This window comes from Oncorhynchus masou, unplaced genomic scaffold (assembly GCF_036934945.1).
Source record: "Oncorhynchus masou masou isolate Uvic2021 unplaced genomic scaffold, UVic_Omas_1.1 unplaced_scaffold_1186, whole genome shotgun sequence".
Lineage (NCBI taxonomy): Eukaryota > Metazoa > Chordata > Actinopteri > Salmoniformes > Salmonidae > Oncorhynchus > Oncorhynchus masou.
Genome location: NW_027001631.1, coordinates 1 through 12,500, shown reverse-complemented (window position 1 = coordinate 12,500; position 12,500 = coordinate 1). Strand labels below are relative to the sequence as shown.

The following is a 12,500-nucleotide window of genomic DNA, read 5'->3' as shown; positions in this document are numbered from 1 at the left end:
AGTGGCTCTGGAGAGGCAAGCCAACAGCCTGGAGGAATTAGGGATGAGGAGGAGTGGCAGCTGAAGGAGGAGCTGATGGGGGCCTTCGAGGGGGCTCTGGACGTAGGGGGTAGCGGGGCGACCTGAGGGGCATCCGCGTGCTGAAGAACGACCGGGTGATGGGAGCGGGCCGGAGCGGACTAGGGCCATGATGGAACTGTGAGATGACAGGGGCTGAGTGGGTAGGTGTCCTGTCCTGAGTAAATACCATGATGTAATATAGAGACAGACAGGGGGCTGAGTGGGTAGGTGTCCTGTCCTGAGTAACTACCATGATGTAGTATAGAGACAGACAGGGGGCTGAGTGGGTAGGTGTCATGTCCTGAGTAAATACCATGATGTAGTATAGAGACAGACAGGGGGCTGAGTGGTACATATACTGAGTAACTACCATGATGTAATATAGAGACAGACAGGGGGCTGAGTGGTACATGTCCTGTCCTGAGTAACTACCATGATGTAATATAGAGACAGACAGGGGGCTGAGTGGTACATATACTGAGTAACTACCATGATGTAGTATAGAGACAGACAGGGGGCTGAGTGGTACATGTCTTGTCCTGAGAAACTACCATGATGTAGTATAGAGACAGACAGGGGGCTGAGTGGGTAGGTGTCCTGTCCTGAGTAACTACCATGATGTAGTATAGAGACAAACAGGGGGCTGAGTGGTACATGTCTTGTCCTGAGAAACTACCATGATGTAATATAGAGACAGACAGGGGGCTGAGTGGGTAGGTGTCCTGTCCTGAGTAACTACCATGATGTAATATAGAGACAGACAGGGGGCTGAGTGGGTAGGTGTCCTGTCCTGAGTAACTACCATGATGTAATATAGAGACAGACAGGGGGCTGAGTGGGTAGGTGTCCTTGTCCTGAGTAACTACCATGATGTAATATAGAGACAGACAGGGGGCTGAGTGGGTAGGTGTCCTGTCCTGAGTAACTACCATGATGTAGTATAGAGACAGACAGGGGGCTGAGTGGGTAGGTGTCCTGTCCTGAGTAAATACCATGATGTAGTATAGAGACAGACAGGGGGCTGAGTGGTACATGTCCTGTCCTGAGTAACTACCATGATGTAATATAGAGACAGACAGGGGGCTGAGTGGTACATGTCCAGGCCTGGGTCACTACCATGATGTAATATAGAGGCAGACAGGGGGCTGAGTGGGTAGGTGTCCTGTCCTGAGTAACTACCATGATGTAATATAGAGACAGACAGGGGGCTGAGTGGTACATGTCCTGTCCTGAGTAACTACCATGATGTAATATAGAGACAGACAGGGGGCTGAGTGGTACATGTCCTGTCCTGAGTAACTACCATGATGTATAAAAAGTTCTGTCCAAACAGTAGCCAGGCCCCAGCCCAACATCCCCCCCCCCCTCTCTGTGTTCCTGGTCCTCCACAGATCACATTCCAGGTGAAGCGTGTGAGGAAGCCCAAGGCGGACAGCCCTGAGGTCTGGGGCAGTGCTGAGGACACCCTGCAGGGGGAGACACTGCTCCCTGGAGGCCACTCTGTCCTGGAGATCAGTGGCCCCACCATCCCGTCCCCTGGGCCCTCAGGTAATAAACAGCCTGCATGCTCACAGACAAACTCACAGTAACAATCTCTATTGTATTTACTTGACTCCTCGTGTCCTCCGCCGCCTCCTCAAAACCCATTGGAGAAGAAGGCCAGTTGGGAGGGACCTCAACTTTAACATCCAATGGGTTCTGAGAAGGATGCGAGGAATCAAGGAAATACAATTTGAGATTCTCCCATAAAGACAGTTATTTTAGTCATCATCATTGAAGAAAGTGTGTGTGTGTGTGTGTGTGTGCAGGGCGATGGAGGGACTACACCGGTCTGGGCTGGCCGGGGCCAGAGGAGTGCCAGAGAACACGCAGGGTCGACCTCACCACCGTGGCCAGTACCTGGCTGGCCGTGTCTGCCAAGAACATCGAGTCAGTACCAACCTTCCCCTTTGACCTCTGTCTGTCTTGTGTAAGGGGTTAGGACAGTGTTGTAAATTCAACCTTTCAACTCTGTCTGGTTATATCATAACTATATATAGTGTGTGACAGTGGTTTCCCAACCCTCCCCTGGGAATCTACCTCCCGGTCCACATTGTTCCAACCCTCCCCTGGGGAATCTACCTCCCGGTCCACATTGTTCCAACCCTGCACTGACAGCTGATTCAACTAACTAATAAACTAGTAAAATGTTGACTGCCTCTGAAGTCAGTTTGGATTCACTTTATTAGGACTTAAAGGGATAGTTGAAGATTTAAACTCTTAAAAAAATATATATATTTACACTGTTAAGATGAACTCTTGGATACCATTTGTATGTCTCTGTGCCGTATGAAGCACGGTCGTGTCTGGAGCCATTGCTCACTAGCCCAGTGACAGGAAGTCTACTGTAGCAACTAGCATAAAACTACCCTCAACTTCCTTCAAACTGTACACATAACATTGGTAACCATGACTTCATCTGACTCTGGCGAAGGAGGAGTTCAACATTTTGGCAAAATAAATATGTTCTTTACATCCAAAGCCACTTTTTAATTCGAAAAATGTCTAAAGTTCTATTCCCCCCTCCCTCGCTGTTCTCTCGTTTCCCCCCTCCCCCGCTGTTCTCTCGTTCCCCCCCTCCCCTGCTGTTCTCTCGTTTCCCCTCCCCCGCTGTTCTCTCGTTTTCCCCCCCGCTGTTCTCTCGTTTCCCCCCCTCCCCTGCTGTTGTCTCGTTTCCCCCCTCCCTCCGCAGCATCACAGAACACATAGACTTCACCACTCCACTCCAGGAGCCTGCGGTGGAGCCATTGTGCAACGCCAACCTGGCTGCCAGCATGCACACCCTGGACCACCTGGCTGGCGTGGCCAACCGCGCCGCCATCCACTACAGAGGGAGAGAGTCAACTCAGAGAGGTAGGAGACAGAGAGAGTCAACTCTGAGAGGGAGGGGACAGAGAGAGACTACTCAAAGAGGGAGGGGGCAGAGAGAGACTACTCTGAGAGGGAGGGGGCAGAGAGTGTCTACTCTGAGAGGGAGGGGGCAGAGAGTGTCTACTCTGAGAGGGAGGGGCAGAGAGTGTCTACTCTGAGAGGGAGGGGGCAGAGAGTGTCTACTCTGAGAGGGAGAGGGCAGAGAGTGTCTACTCTGAGAGGGAGAGGGCAGAGAGTGTCTACTCTGAGAGGGAGGGGGCAGAGAGTGTCTACTCTGAGAGGGAGGGGACAGAGAGAGTCTACTCTGAGAGGGAGGGGACAGAGAGAGTCTACTCTGAGAGGGAGGGGGCAGAGAGAGTCTACTCTGAGAGGGAGGGGGCAGAGAGAGTCTACTCTGAGAGGGAGGGGGCAGAGTCTCACATCTCACCAGTCTTTATCATTTCACTGTTCTGCCATGATCCTCAACCGGATTTCCGTTTGTCATTCAGGTTCTACAGAATCTGGGCAAAGATAAGTTCTCCCCTCAGTCCTTTGAGCAGGTGGGCACGCGCATCGCCAAGGTCTTGGAGAAGGTAGGTGTTTGTGGAGGTGGCAGCTGCCCGTCAGGCTATTCTACAACCCTGTTTCACCCAAAGCACAGCTTCTTCCGGCAGTATAAAGATCAATAAAATCCTGCAGACAAATGAAAGTCTCTCCTCTCCTGAGCAGAACCAGACATCGTGGGTCTTGTCCAGCATGTCTGCTCTCTACTGGAGGGTGAAGGGTCAGGGCAAGAGGGCCATCGACTGCCTACGCCAAGCCCTCCACTACGCCCCGCACCACATGAAGGTAACATGGACTGAGACTTGCCCAATAATAACACACACGTTTGTTTTCCTTTGCAAAACCTCTTTCTACTGTGTGAACTGCTGAACATGACCCTGTGCTTTAGGGCTGTGTGATGATTCAGTATCTCTCCCTCCTTCCCCGTCCTCCCTCTCAGGATGTACCTCTGATCAGCCTGGCCAACATCTTCCAGAACGCGCGGCTGTGGGAGGACGCTCTGACCGTGGCCCGCATGGCTGTGGAGATCGCCCCGCGCCGTTGTCAACCACTTCACCCTCGCCAACGTCTACATCGCCATGGTGAGCCCACCACCATGGGAACGGACCAGCATTGTTGTCATGGCCTGGCCATGAGTCGTCTGGTTCAGGGTCTGGTCTGTCGTCTGGTTCAGGGTCTGTCGTCTGGTTCAGGGTCTGTCGTCTGGTTCAGGGTCTGGTTCAGGGTCTGTCGTCTGGTTCAGGGTCTGCCGTCTGGTTCAGGGTCTGCCGTCTGGTTCAGGGTCTGCCGTCTGGTTCAGGGTCTGCCGTCTGGCTCAGGGTCTGCCGTCTGGCTCAGGGTCTGCCGTCTGGCTCAGGGTCTGCCGTCTGGCTCAGGGTCTGCCGTCTGGCTCAGGGTCTGTCGTCTGGTTCAGGGTCTGCCGTCTGGTTCAGGGTCTGTCGTCTGGTTTAGGTGCTTAATTCCCTTCGTGTCAGTGGTTGTGAAGCAGGTTATTTATGCTGGTATTGGTAAGTGTGTGTGTGTGGAATCTTATGCTGGCTGCGTGTCAGGTGGGTGTGTTGAAGAATGCTAATGCTGCTGTGTCAAATGATGACATGAGTATAAATTGTGGTAATTTGTGTAAATACTGATCAGTTGTATTTATTATTCCTTGTTCACTTGTGTGTGTGTGTGTGTGTGTGTGTGTGTGTGTGTGTGTGTGTGTGTGTCTCCAGGAGGAGTTTGAGAAGGCCATGCGCTGGTATGAGTCCACTCTGGAGCTGCAGCCAGAGTTTGCCCCTGCCAAGGACCGCCTGAGAACCATCCAGTGTTACCTGCTAACCAAGAAGGACCGCCGTCTACCCTGAGACGACTCCACTGGAGAAGCCCTCAGCACACACCCACCACACACACAAAAACATAACTTACAGTAGTTACTCACAAGAAAGCGGTTGTTGATTTTTTTTTTTTTTAAGTCATTGCCATATAATTTATGTCCAAAGGAATTCGGGGGTTCCATTCGCTGTGACCTCAGACTCTGGTCGTAGGGGGTAAAACCAACCACTTCCATTCGCAATTCTATTAGGAAGCTTTGGGATGTATCCCGTCATTCAGCCTCCCTGTCCCATAGACTACAGTAAATAGAGCCCAGCATAGTCTCATCACTCAGCCTCCCTGTCCCATAGACTACAGTAAATAGAGCCCTGCATTGTCTCATCACTCAGCCTCCCTGTCCCATAGACTACAGTAAATAGAGCCCAGCATTGTCTCATCACTCAGCCTCCCTGTCCCATAGACTACAGTATAGAGTCTCATCACTCAGCCTCCCTGTCCCATAGACTACAGTAAATAGAGCCCAGCATAGTCTCATCATTCAGCCTCCCTGTCCCATAGACTACAGTATATAGAGTCTCATCATTCAGCCTCCCTGTCCCATAGACTACAGTATATAGTCTCATCATTCAGCCTCCCTGTCCCATAGACTACAGTAAATAGAGCCCAGCATAGTCTCATCATTCAGCCTCCCTGTCCCATAGACTTCAGTAAATAGAGCCCAGCATAGTCTCATCACTCAGCCTCCCTGTCCCATAGACTACAGTAAATAGAGCCCAGCATAGTCTCATCACTCAGCCTCCCTGTCCCATAGACTACAGTATAAAGAGTCTCATCATTCAGCCTCCCTGTCCCGTAGACTACAGTAAATAGAGCCCAGCATAGTCTCATCACTCAGCCTCCCTGTCCCATAGACTACAGTATAAAGAGTCTCATCACTCAGCCTCCCTGTCCCATAGACTACAGTAAATAGAGTCTCATCATTCAGCCTCCCTGTCCCATAGACTACAGTATATAGAGTCCCATCACTCAGCCTCCCTGTCCCATAGACTACAGTATATAGTCTCATCATTCAGCCTCCCTGTCCCATAGACTACAGTATATAGAGTCTCATCATTCAGCCTCCCTGTCCCATAGACTACAGTATATAGAGTCCCATCACTCAGCCTCCCTGTCCCATAGACTACAGTATATAGAGTCCCATCATTCAGCCTCCCTGTCCCATAGACTTCAGTAAATAGAGCCCAGCATAGTCTCATCACTCAGCCTCCCTGTCCCATAGACTTCAGTAAATAGAGCCCAGCATAGTCTCATCACTCAGCCTCCCTGTCCCATAGACTACAGTAGATAGAGCCCAGCATTGTCTCATCACTCAGCCTCCCTGTCCCATAGACTACAGTAAATAGAGCCCAGCATAGTCTCATCACTCAGCCTCCCTGTCCCATAGACTACAGTAAATAGAGTCTCATCACTCAGCCTCCCTGTCCCATAGACTACAGTATAAAGAGTCTCATCATTCAGCCTCCCTGTCCCATAGACTTCAGTAAATAGAGCCCAGCCTCATCCCTGTCCCTGTCCCATAGACTACAGTAGAAGAGCCCAGCATTGTCTCATCATTCAGCCTCCCTGTCCCATAGACTACAGTATATAGAGTCTCATCACTCAGCCTCCCTGTCCCATAGACTACAGTATAAAGAGTCTCATCATTCAGCCTCCCTGTCCCGTAGACTACAGTAAATAGAGCCCAGCATAGTCTCATCACTCAGCCTCCCTGTCCCATAGACTACAGTAAATAGAGTCTCATCATTCAGCCTCCCTGTCCCATAGACTACAGTATATAGTCTCATCATTCAGCCTCCCTGTCCCATAGACTACAGTATATAGAGTCTCATCATTCAGCCTCCCTGTCCCATAGACTACAGTATATAGAGTCCCATCACTCAGCCTCCCTGTCCCATAGACTACAGTATATAGAGTCCCATCATTCAGCCTCCCTGTCCCATAGACTTCAGTAAATAGAGCCCAGCATAGTCTCATCACTCAGCCTCCCTGTCCCATAGACTACAGTAAATAGAGTCTCATCATTCAGCCTCCCTGTCCCATAGACTACAGTATATAGTCTCATCATTCAGCCTCCCTGTCCCATAGACTACAGTATATAGAGTCTCATCATTCAGCCTCCCTGTCCCCAGTATATAGAGTCCCATCACAGCCTCCCTGTCCCATACAGTATATAGAGTCCCATCATTCAGCCTCCCTGTCCCATAGACTTCAGTAAATAGAGCCCAGCATAGTCTCATCACTCAGCCTCCCTGTCCCATAGACTACAGTAGATAGAGCCCAGCATTGTCTCATCATTCAGCCTCCCTGTCCCATAGACTACAGTATATAGAGTCCCATCATTCAGCCTCCCTGTCCCATAGACTACAGTATATAGAGTCCCATCACTCAGCCTCCCTGTCCCATAGACTACAGTATATAGAGTCCCATCACTCAGCCTCCCTGTCCCATAGACTACAGTATATAGAGTCCCATCACTCAGCCTCCCTGTCCCATAGACTACAGTATATAGAGTCCCATCACTCAGCCTCCCTGTCCCATAGACTACAGTATATAGAGTCCCATCACTCAGCCTCCCTGTCCCATAGACTACAGTATATAGAGCCAGAAGGCTGCTGTTCTGTCTTCAGTGGAGTTGGACTAGGAGGTACAGACAGGACATTGTTTTATTTCATGAATTCATACACATCCTTCCCTCTGTCCTTCATTCCTCAAGGTGTTCACTGAAGAAACTATATGATGTAACTGGAAACCTGCCCAATTCAGTCACAGTATTGAAGGAAGGAAATCTGCTTTTATTTTATGTGTTGTAAGTGGGGCCCCTACGATTCGTCTTTTCTTTAAGGGCTGAGAGTCGTTTAGTTTTTCTGGGGTGGTGAAACACACCGAAGGAAGAGTTTATTTGGTTAGGAATCGATCAAGAAGGACAATGCAGTAGTTGATTTACCAGACAGAAATAATCCCATAGATGGTGCTGTTTTTTACATTTATTTTAATTGGTGGTTTTAATTGGAAGAACAGTTGTCATCACACAGTCATTTCTTATGATTAAGAAAAGGTTTGGTAAAGAGACAGAAATGGCTGCTGGTTTGTAACTTGATCTCAAAACCATTTTACAATTATGGCTCTGCTTAAAAAAATGAATATCGATTGTCTTGTTTTGCCCTTTGTTTTTTTTAATCATTCCTATTTATGTGGGGACCTACAATGAATAAATGAACATGTATTTTTCTGAAAGGAACGTTAAGGCATAGCAGCAACAACAAAAAGTTAACTAATGTGTTTATGTTTGCTCTTTTATTTATAGAAATTATTTGTCAGGGCCAAGAAAAACACGGTTCACTTTTGACCGTTTTTCAAATTGTAAATCTAACTTTTGTGTACAGTATTAAGGCAGTGGGACATAGAAGTTGATTGGCTCATCGTTTGAATGTATCCATTGTCTTCTTACGAACTTCAGACCTCTCTGGGAAATAAAAAGCAAGATGTTTTGATGCCTTGAAACTTAAGTTGAATGGAGGTGGGTTTTGGATTCAGTTTTCTGGGGTCTACTTCAGAGTGCATTTAAACAGAGGTAGTGGTGTGACTGAAACCCATGCCCGAGGCAGCCGTGTGGTGGGGTGACTGAAACCCATGCCCGAGGCAGCCGTGTGGTGGGGAGACTGAAACCCATGCCCGAGGCAGCCGTGTGGTGGGGAGACTGAAACCCATGCCCGAGGCAGCCGTGTGGTGGGGTGACTGAAACCCATGCCCGAGGCAGCCGTGTGGTGGGGAGACTGAAACCCATGCCCGAGGCAGCCGTGTGGTGGGGAGACTGAAACCCATGCCCGAGGCAGCCGTGTGGTGGGGTGACTGAAACCCATGCCCGAGGCAGCCGTGTGGTGGGGAGACTGAAACCCATGCCCGAGGCAGCCGTGTGGTGGGATGACTGAAACCCATGCCCGAGGCAGCCGTGTGGTGGGGTGACTGAAACCCATGCCCGAGGCAGCCGTGTGGTGGGGAGACTGAAACCCATGCCCGAGGCAGCCGTGTGGTGGGGAGACTGAAACCCATGCCCGAGGCAGCCGTGTGGTGGGGAGACTGAAACCCATGCCCGAGGCAGCCGTGTGGTGGGGAGACTGAAACCCATGCCCGAGGCAGCCGTGTGGTGGGGAGACTGAAACCCATGCCCGAGGCAGCCGTGTGGTGGGGTGACTGAAACCCATGCCCGAGGCAGCCGTGTGGTGGGGAGACTGAAACCCATGCCCGAGGCAGCCGTGCGGTGGGGAGACTGAAACCCATGCCCGAGGCAGCCGTGTGGTGGGGAGACTGAAACCCATGCCCGAGGCAGCCGTGTGGTGGGGAGACTGAAACCCATGCCCGAGGCAGCCGTGTGGGTGGGGAGACTGAAACCCATGCCCGAGGCAGCCGTGTGGTGGGGAGACTGGAAACCCATGCCCGAGGCAGCCGTGTGGTGGGGAGACTGAAACCCATGCCCGAGGCAGCCGTGTGGTGGGGAGACTGAAACCCATGCCCGAGGCAGCCGTGTGGTGGGGAGACTGAAACCCATGCCCGAGGCAGCCGTGTGGTGGGGAGACTGAAACCCATGCCCGAGGCAGCCGTGTGGTGGGGAGAAATAATTCTGTTAATGGTGGACAGAGAGGTCTTTGCAACTCCTCTGACTGACAGCACAGCCCTAGGCCCTCCCCCAACCCACTGCTCCCATTAAAAAACATTTGAGTTGCTGTGTTTTAAAGCATAGCTCAGTTAGGGTCCTGAGTGGATGAAGACCTGTGTAACACTACACTTCTGGTTTTGTCATATTCCTAGAATTGCCCTTTTTTAAATGCACCCCTTGTGGCTCTGTGATCATATTCCAAATGAATGGCAGTATTTCACCTTGCTTTTGGCCTGGGGAAAATGATATGGCTTCCTCAGTACTCTACTTGGTGCAGATTGATGCTGTCCAGGTGTACCCCACAACCAGGACATGATGCTCAAATCCAAAAGTGCCAGTGACAATGAGTGTGTTTGCAGAAGTAACAAGATGACTTGCAGGACTGTCCCTTCCTGATACAATGGATCTTATATGACAGGATCTGTAGCCTCAAGCATCACCCCCATGTTTTTATGTTACCTTTATTTAACCAGGCAAAATCTAATTTTCAATGACTGCCTCGGAACAGTGGGTTAACTGCCTATTCAGGGGCAGAATGACAAATATTTACCTTGTCAGCTTGGGGATTCAGTCTTGTAACCTTTCGGTTACGAGTCCAACACTCTAACCACTAGGCTTCATGGCAACCCAGAAGGCACTGCCAAATCAAGGGTAGAAGATGGTGGAACTATATCAGTTTGGGAACTAACACACTCAGAGGCGTCGTTAACCCACTCATATACTGTTCAGTCATTATCAATGACCCGTTAGTCTACATGGGCTAAAGCTTGCCCATAGCCAGAGCCGCAATTCTGCAGAGACCATGTGTTTTGTCTGCAAGTGCTGGAAATAGTGCAAGCACAGTGCGGCCTGCTATTCTTAGCACCCTGTGGGGAACATGTCAGTTGCAGAGAGGCTGGCACACATGCACAGACTGCTATAAATATAAAGTAAACACTGGAGAATTCATATTGCACAGCACCTTGGAGAGCAACCTCATCGCTAATGGTTGTTAGTCTATTATTGTCCTCAGCACCGCCCCCTTTTTAGAATGTTTCTCAGTTCATATTTAACTCGGGTGGTATTTCTGAACACACACGTCTTGGGTACAGTGTATAAATAACTTGTGTGCAACAAAGCGTGTGAATTTGTCAGGGGGGTGAGAGGAGGACTGGGTGCTCAGTTATGTAATAGACATGTGATGTGAGTGACCAGCACACACACTAACTCTCTCTCACACACACACACACACACACTGCTTTGAATGGAGCTGTGTGACGCTCTGCACCCATTGAGGCTGTAAGAGTGAGATCAGCCAATGGGATGGGGTAGCAGGCAGGCCTATGGCTCAGCTGAGAATGTATTGGCTCGCTGTGTTTTGGTGTGTAACACATCAGATTATGTAACTTTGTTTATAGTCCTTGTTGAAAAAGTAAGTATACAAATAGACTGAGCCTACAGATAGAAACCACAAAAAAAACATCTCGGGACATTTGAACACATGATTAAATAAAGGTGAAATAAAAAATTAAAAAATGAGCAGAGGTTAGGCAGCCGAGTGGTTTGAGTGTTGGACCAGTAACCGGAAGGTTGTTGGATTGAACAAGGTAAAAATCTGTTCTGCCCCTGAGCAAGGCAGGGCACTGAAGACATCGATGAAGGCAGCCTCCCCCCCACCTCTCCGATTCCGAGGGGTTGGGAAAAATGCGGAAGACACATTTCAGTTAAATACATTCAGTTGGACAACTGAGTAGGCATCCCCCTTTCCCTTTAAAATGTCTATAGACTACTTGGATTCACAGAGGATCTGGTAGGTAACCTGTGGTGTCTATATATCTATTTACATAAGAGCACAGCAGTATATAGACACCACAGTAACTTATCATATATCTATTTAGATAAGAGCACAGCAGTATATGATTAGTTACTGTACCTGTGATGTCTATATATCTATTTACATAAGAGCACAGCAGTATATGATTAGTTACTGTACCTGTGATGTCTATATATCTATTTAGATAAGAGCACAGCAGTATATGATTAGTTTGGTGTCTATATCTATTTACATAAGAGCACAGCAGTATATGATTAGTTACTGTACCTGTGATGTCTATATATCTATTTAGATAAGAGCACAGCAGTATATGATTAGTTACTGTACCTGTGATGTCTATATATCTATTTACATAAGAGCACAGCAGTATATGATTGGTTACTCTGGTGTCTATATATCTATTTAGATAAGAGCACAGCAGTATATGATTGGTTACTCTGGTGTCTATATATCTATTTAGATAAGAGCACAGCAGTATATGATAAGTTACTCTGGTGTCTATATATCTATTTAGATAAGAGCACAGCAGTATATGATTGGTTACTCTGGTGTCTATATATCTATTTAGATAAGAGCACAGCAGTATATGATTGGTTACTCTGGTGTCTATATATCTATTTAGATAAGAGCACAGCAGTATCTGATATATAGGAGGCACCACTTAGCAACAGCATCTCATAGGTTCATTCAGATGGATGGTTAATTTGTGCTCTTCTGACATGCTTATCAGGTCAGTGTATACTTGGAAATCTGGTGTATAACATGAGTAGAGGCCCATGGAGAAACTGAATGGGGTATCAGTAAATGAGAGGAATTACCTAGTATATGTTTCAGTTCTGAGTGTGTTGGATTGAATTCTAGAAGTGTCCACATGCAGACTCCGAGGCCGGGATTTGTCCTGGTCTGTTCTATCATCCTGGTCTGTTCTATTGTCCTGGTCTGTTCTGGTCTGTTCTATTACCATGGTCTGTTCTATTGTTCTGGTCTGTTCTATTACAATGATCTGTTCTAATGTCCTGGTCTGTTCTATTACCATGGTCTGTTCTATTGTCCTGGTCTGTTCTATTGTCCTGGTCTGTTCTGGTCTGTTCTATTACCATGGTCTATTCTATTGTCCTGGTCTATTCTATTGTCCTGGTCTGTTCT

General features: G+C 48.6%; 1 pseudogene; it reads left to right on the top strand.

Moving 5' to 3' along the window:
* The window catches only part of LOC135529566 (tetratricopeptide repeat protein 17-like), a 21,470-nt pseudogene extending 16,061 nt beyond the window's left edge, over positions 1 to 5,409 (top strand).
* Positions 5,410 to 12,500: the final 7,091 nt, after the last annotated feature.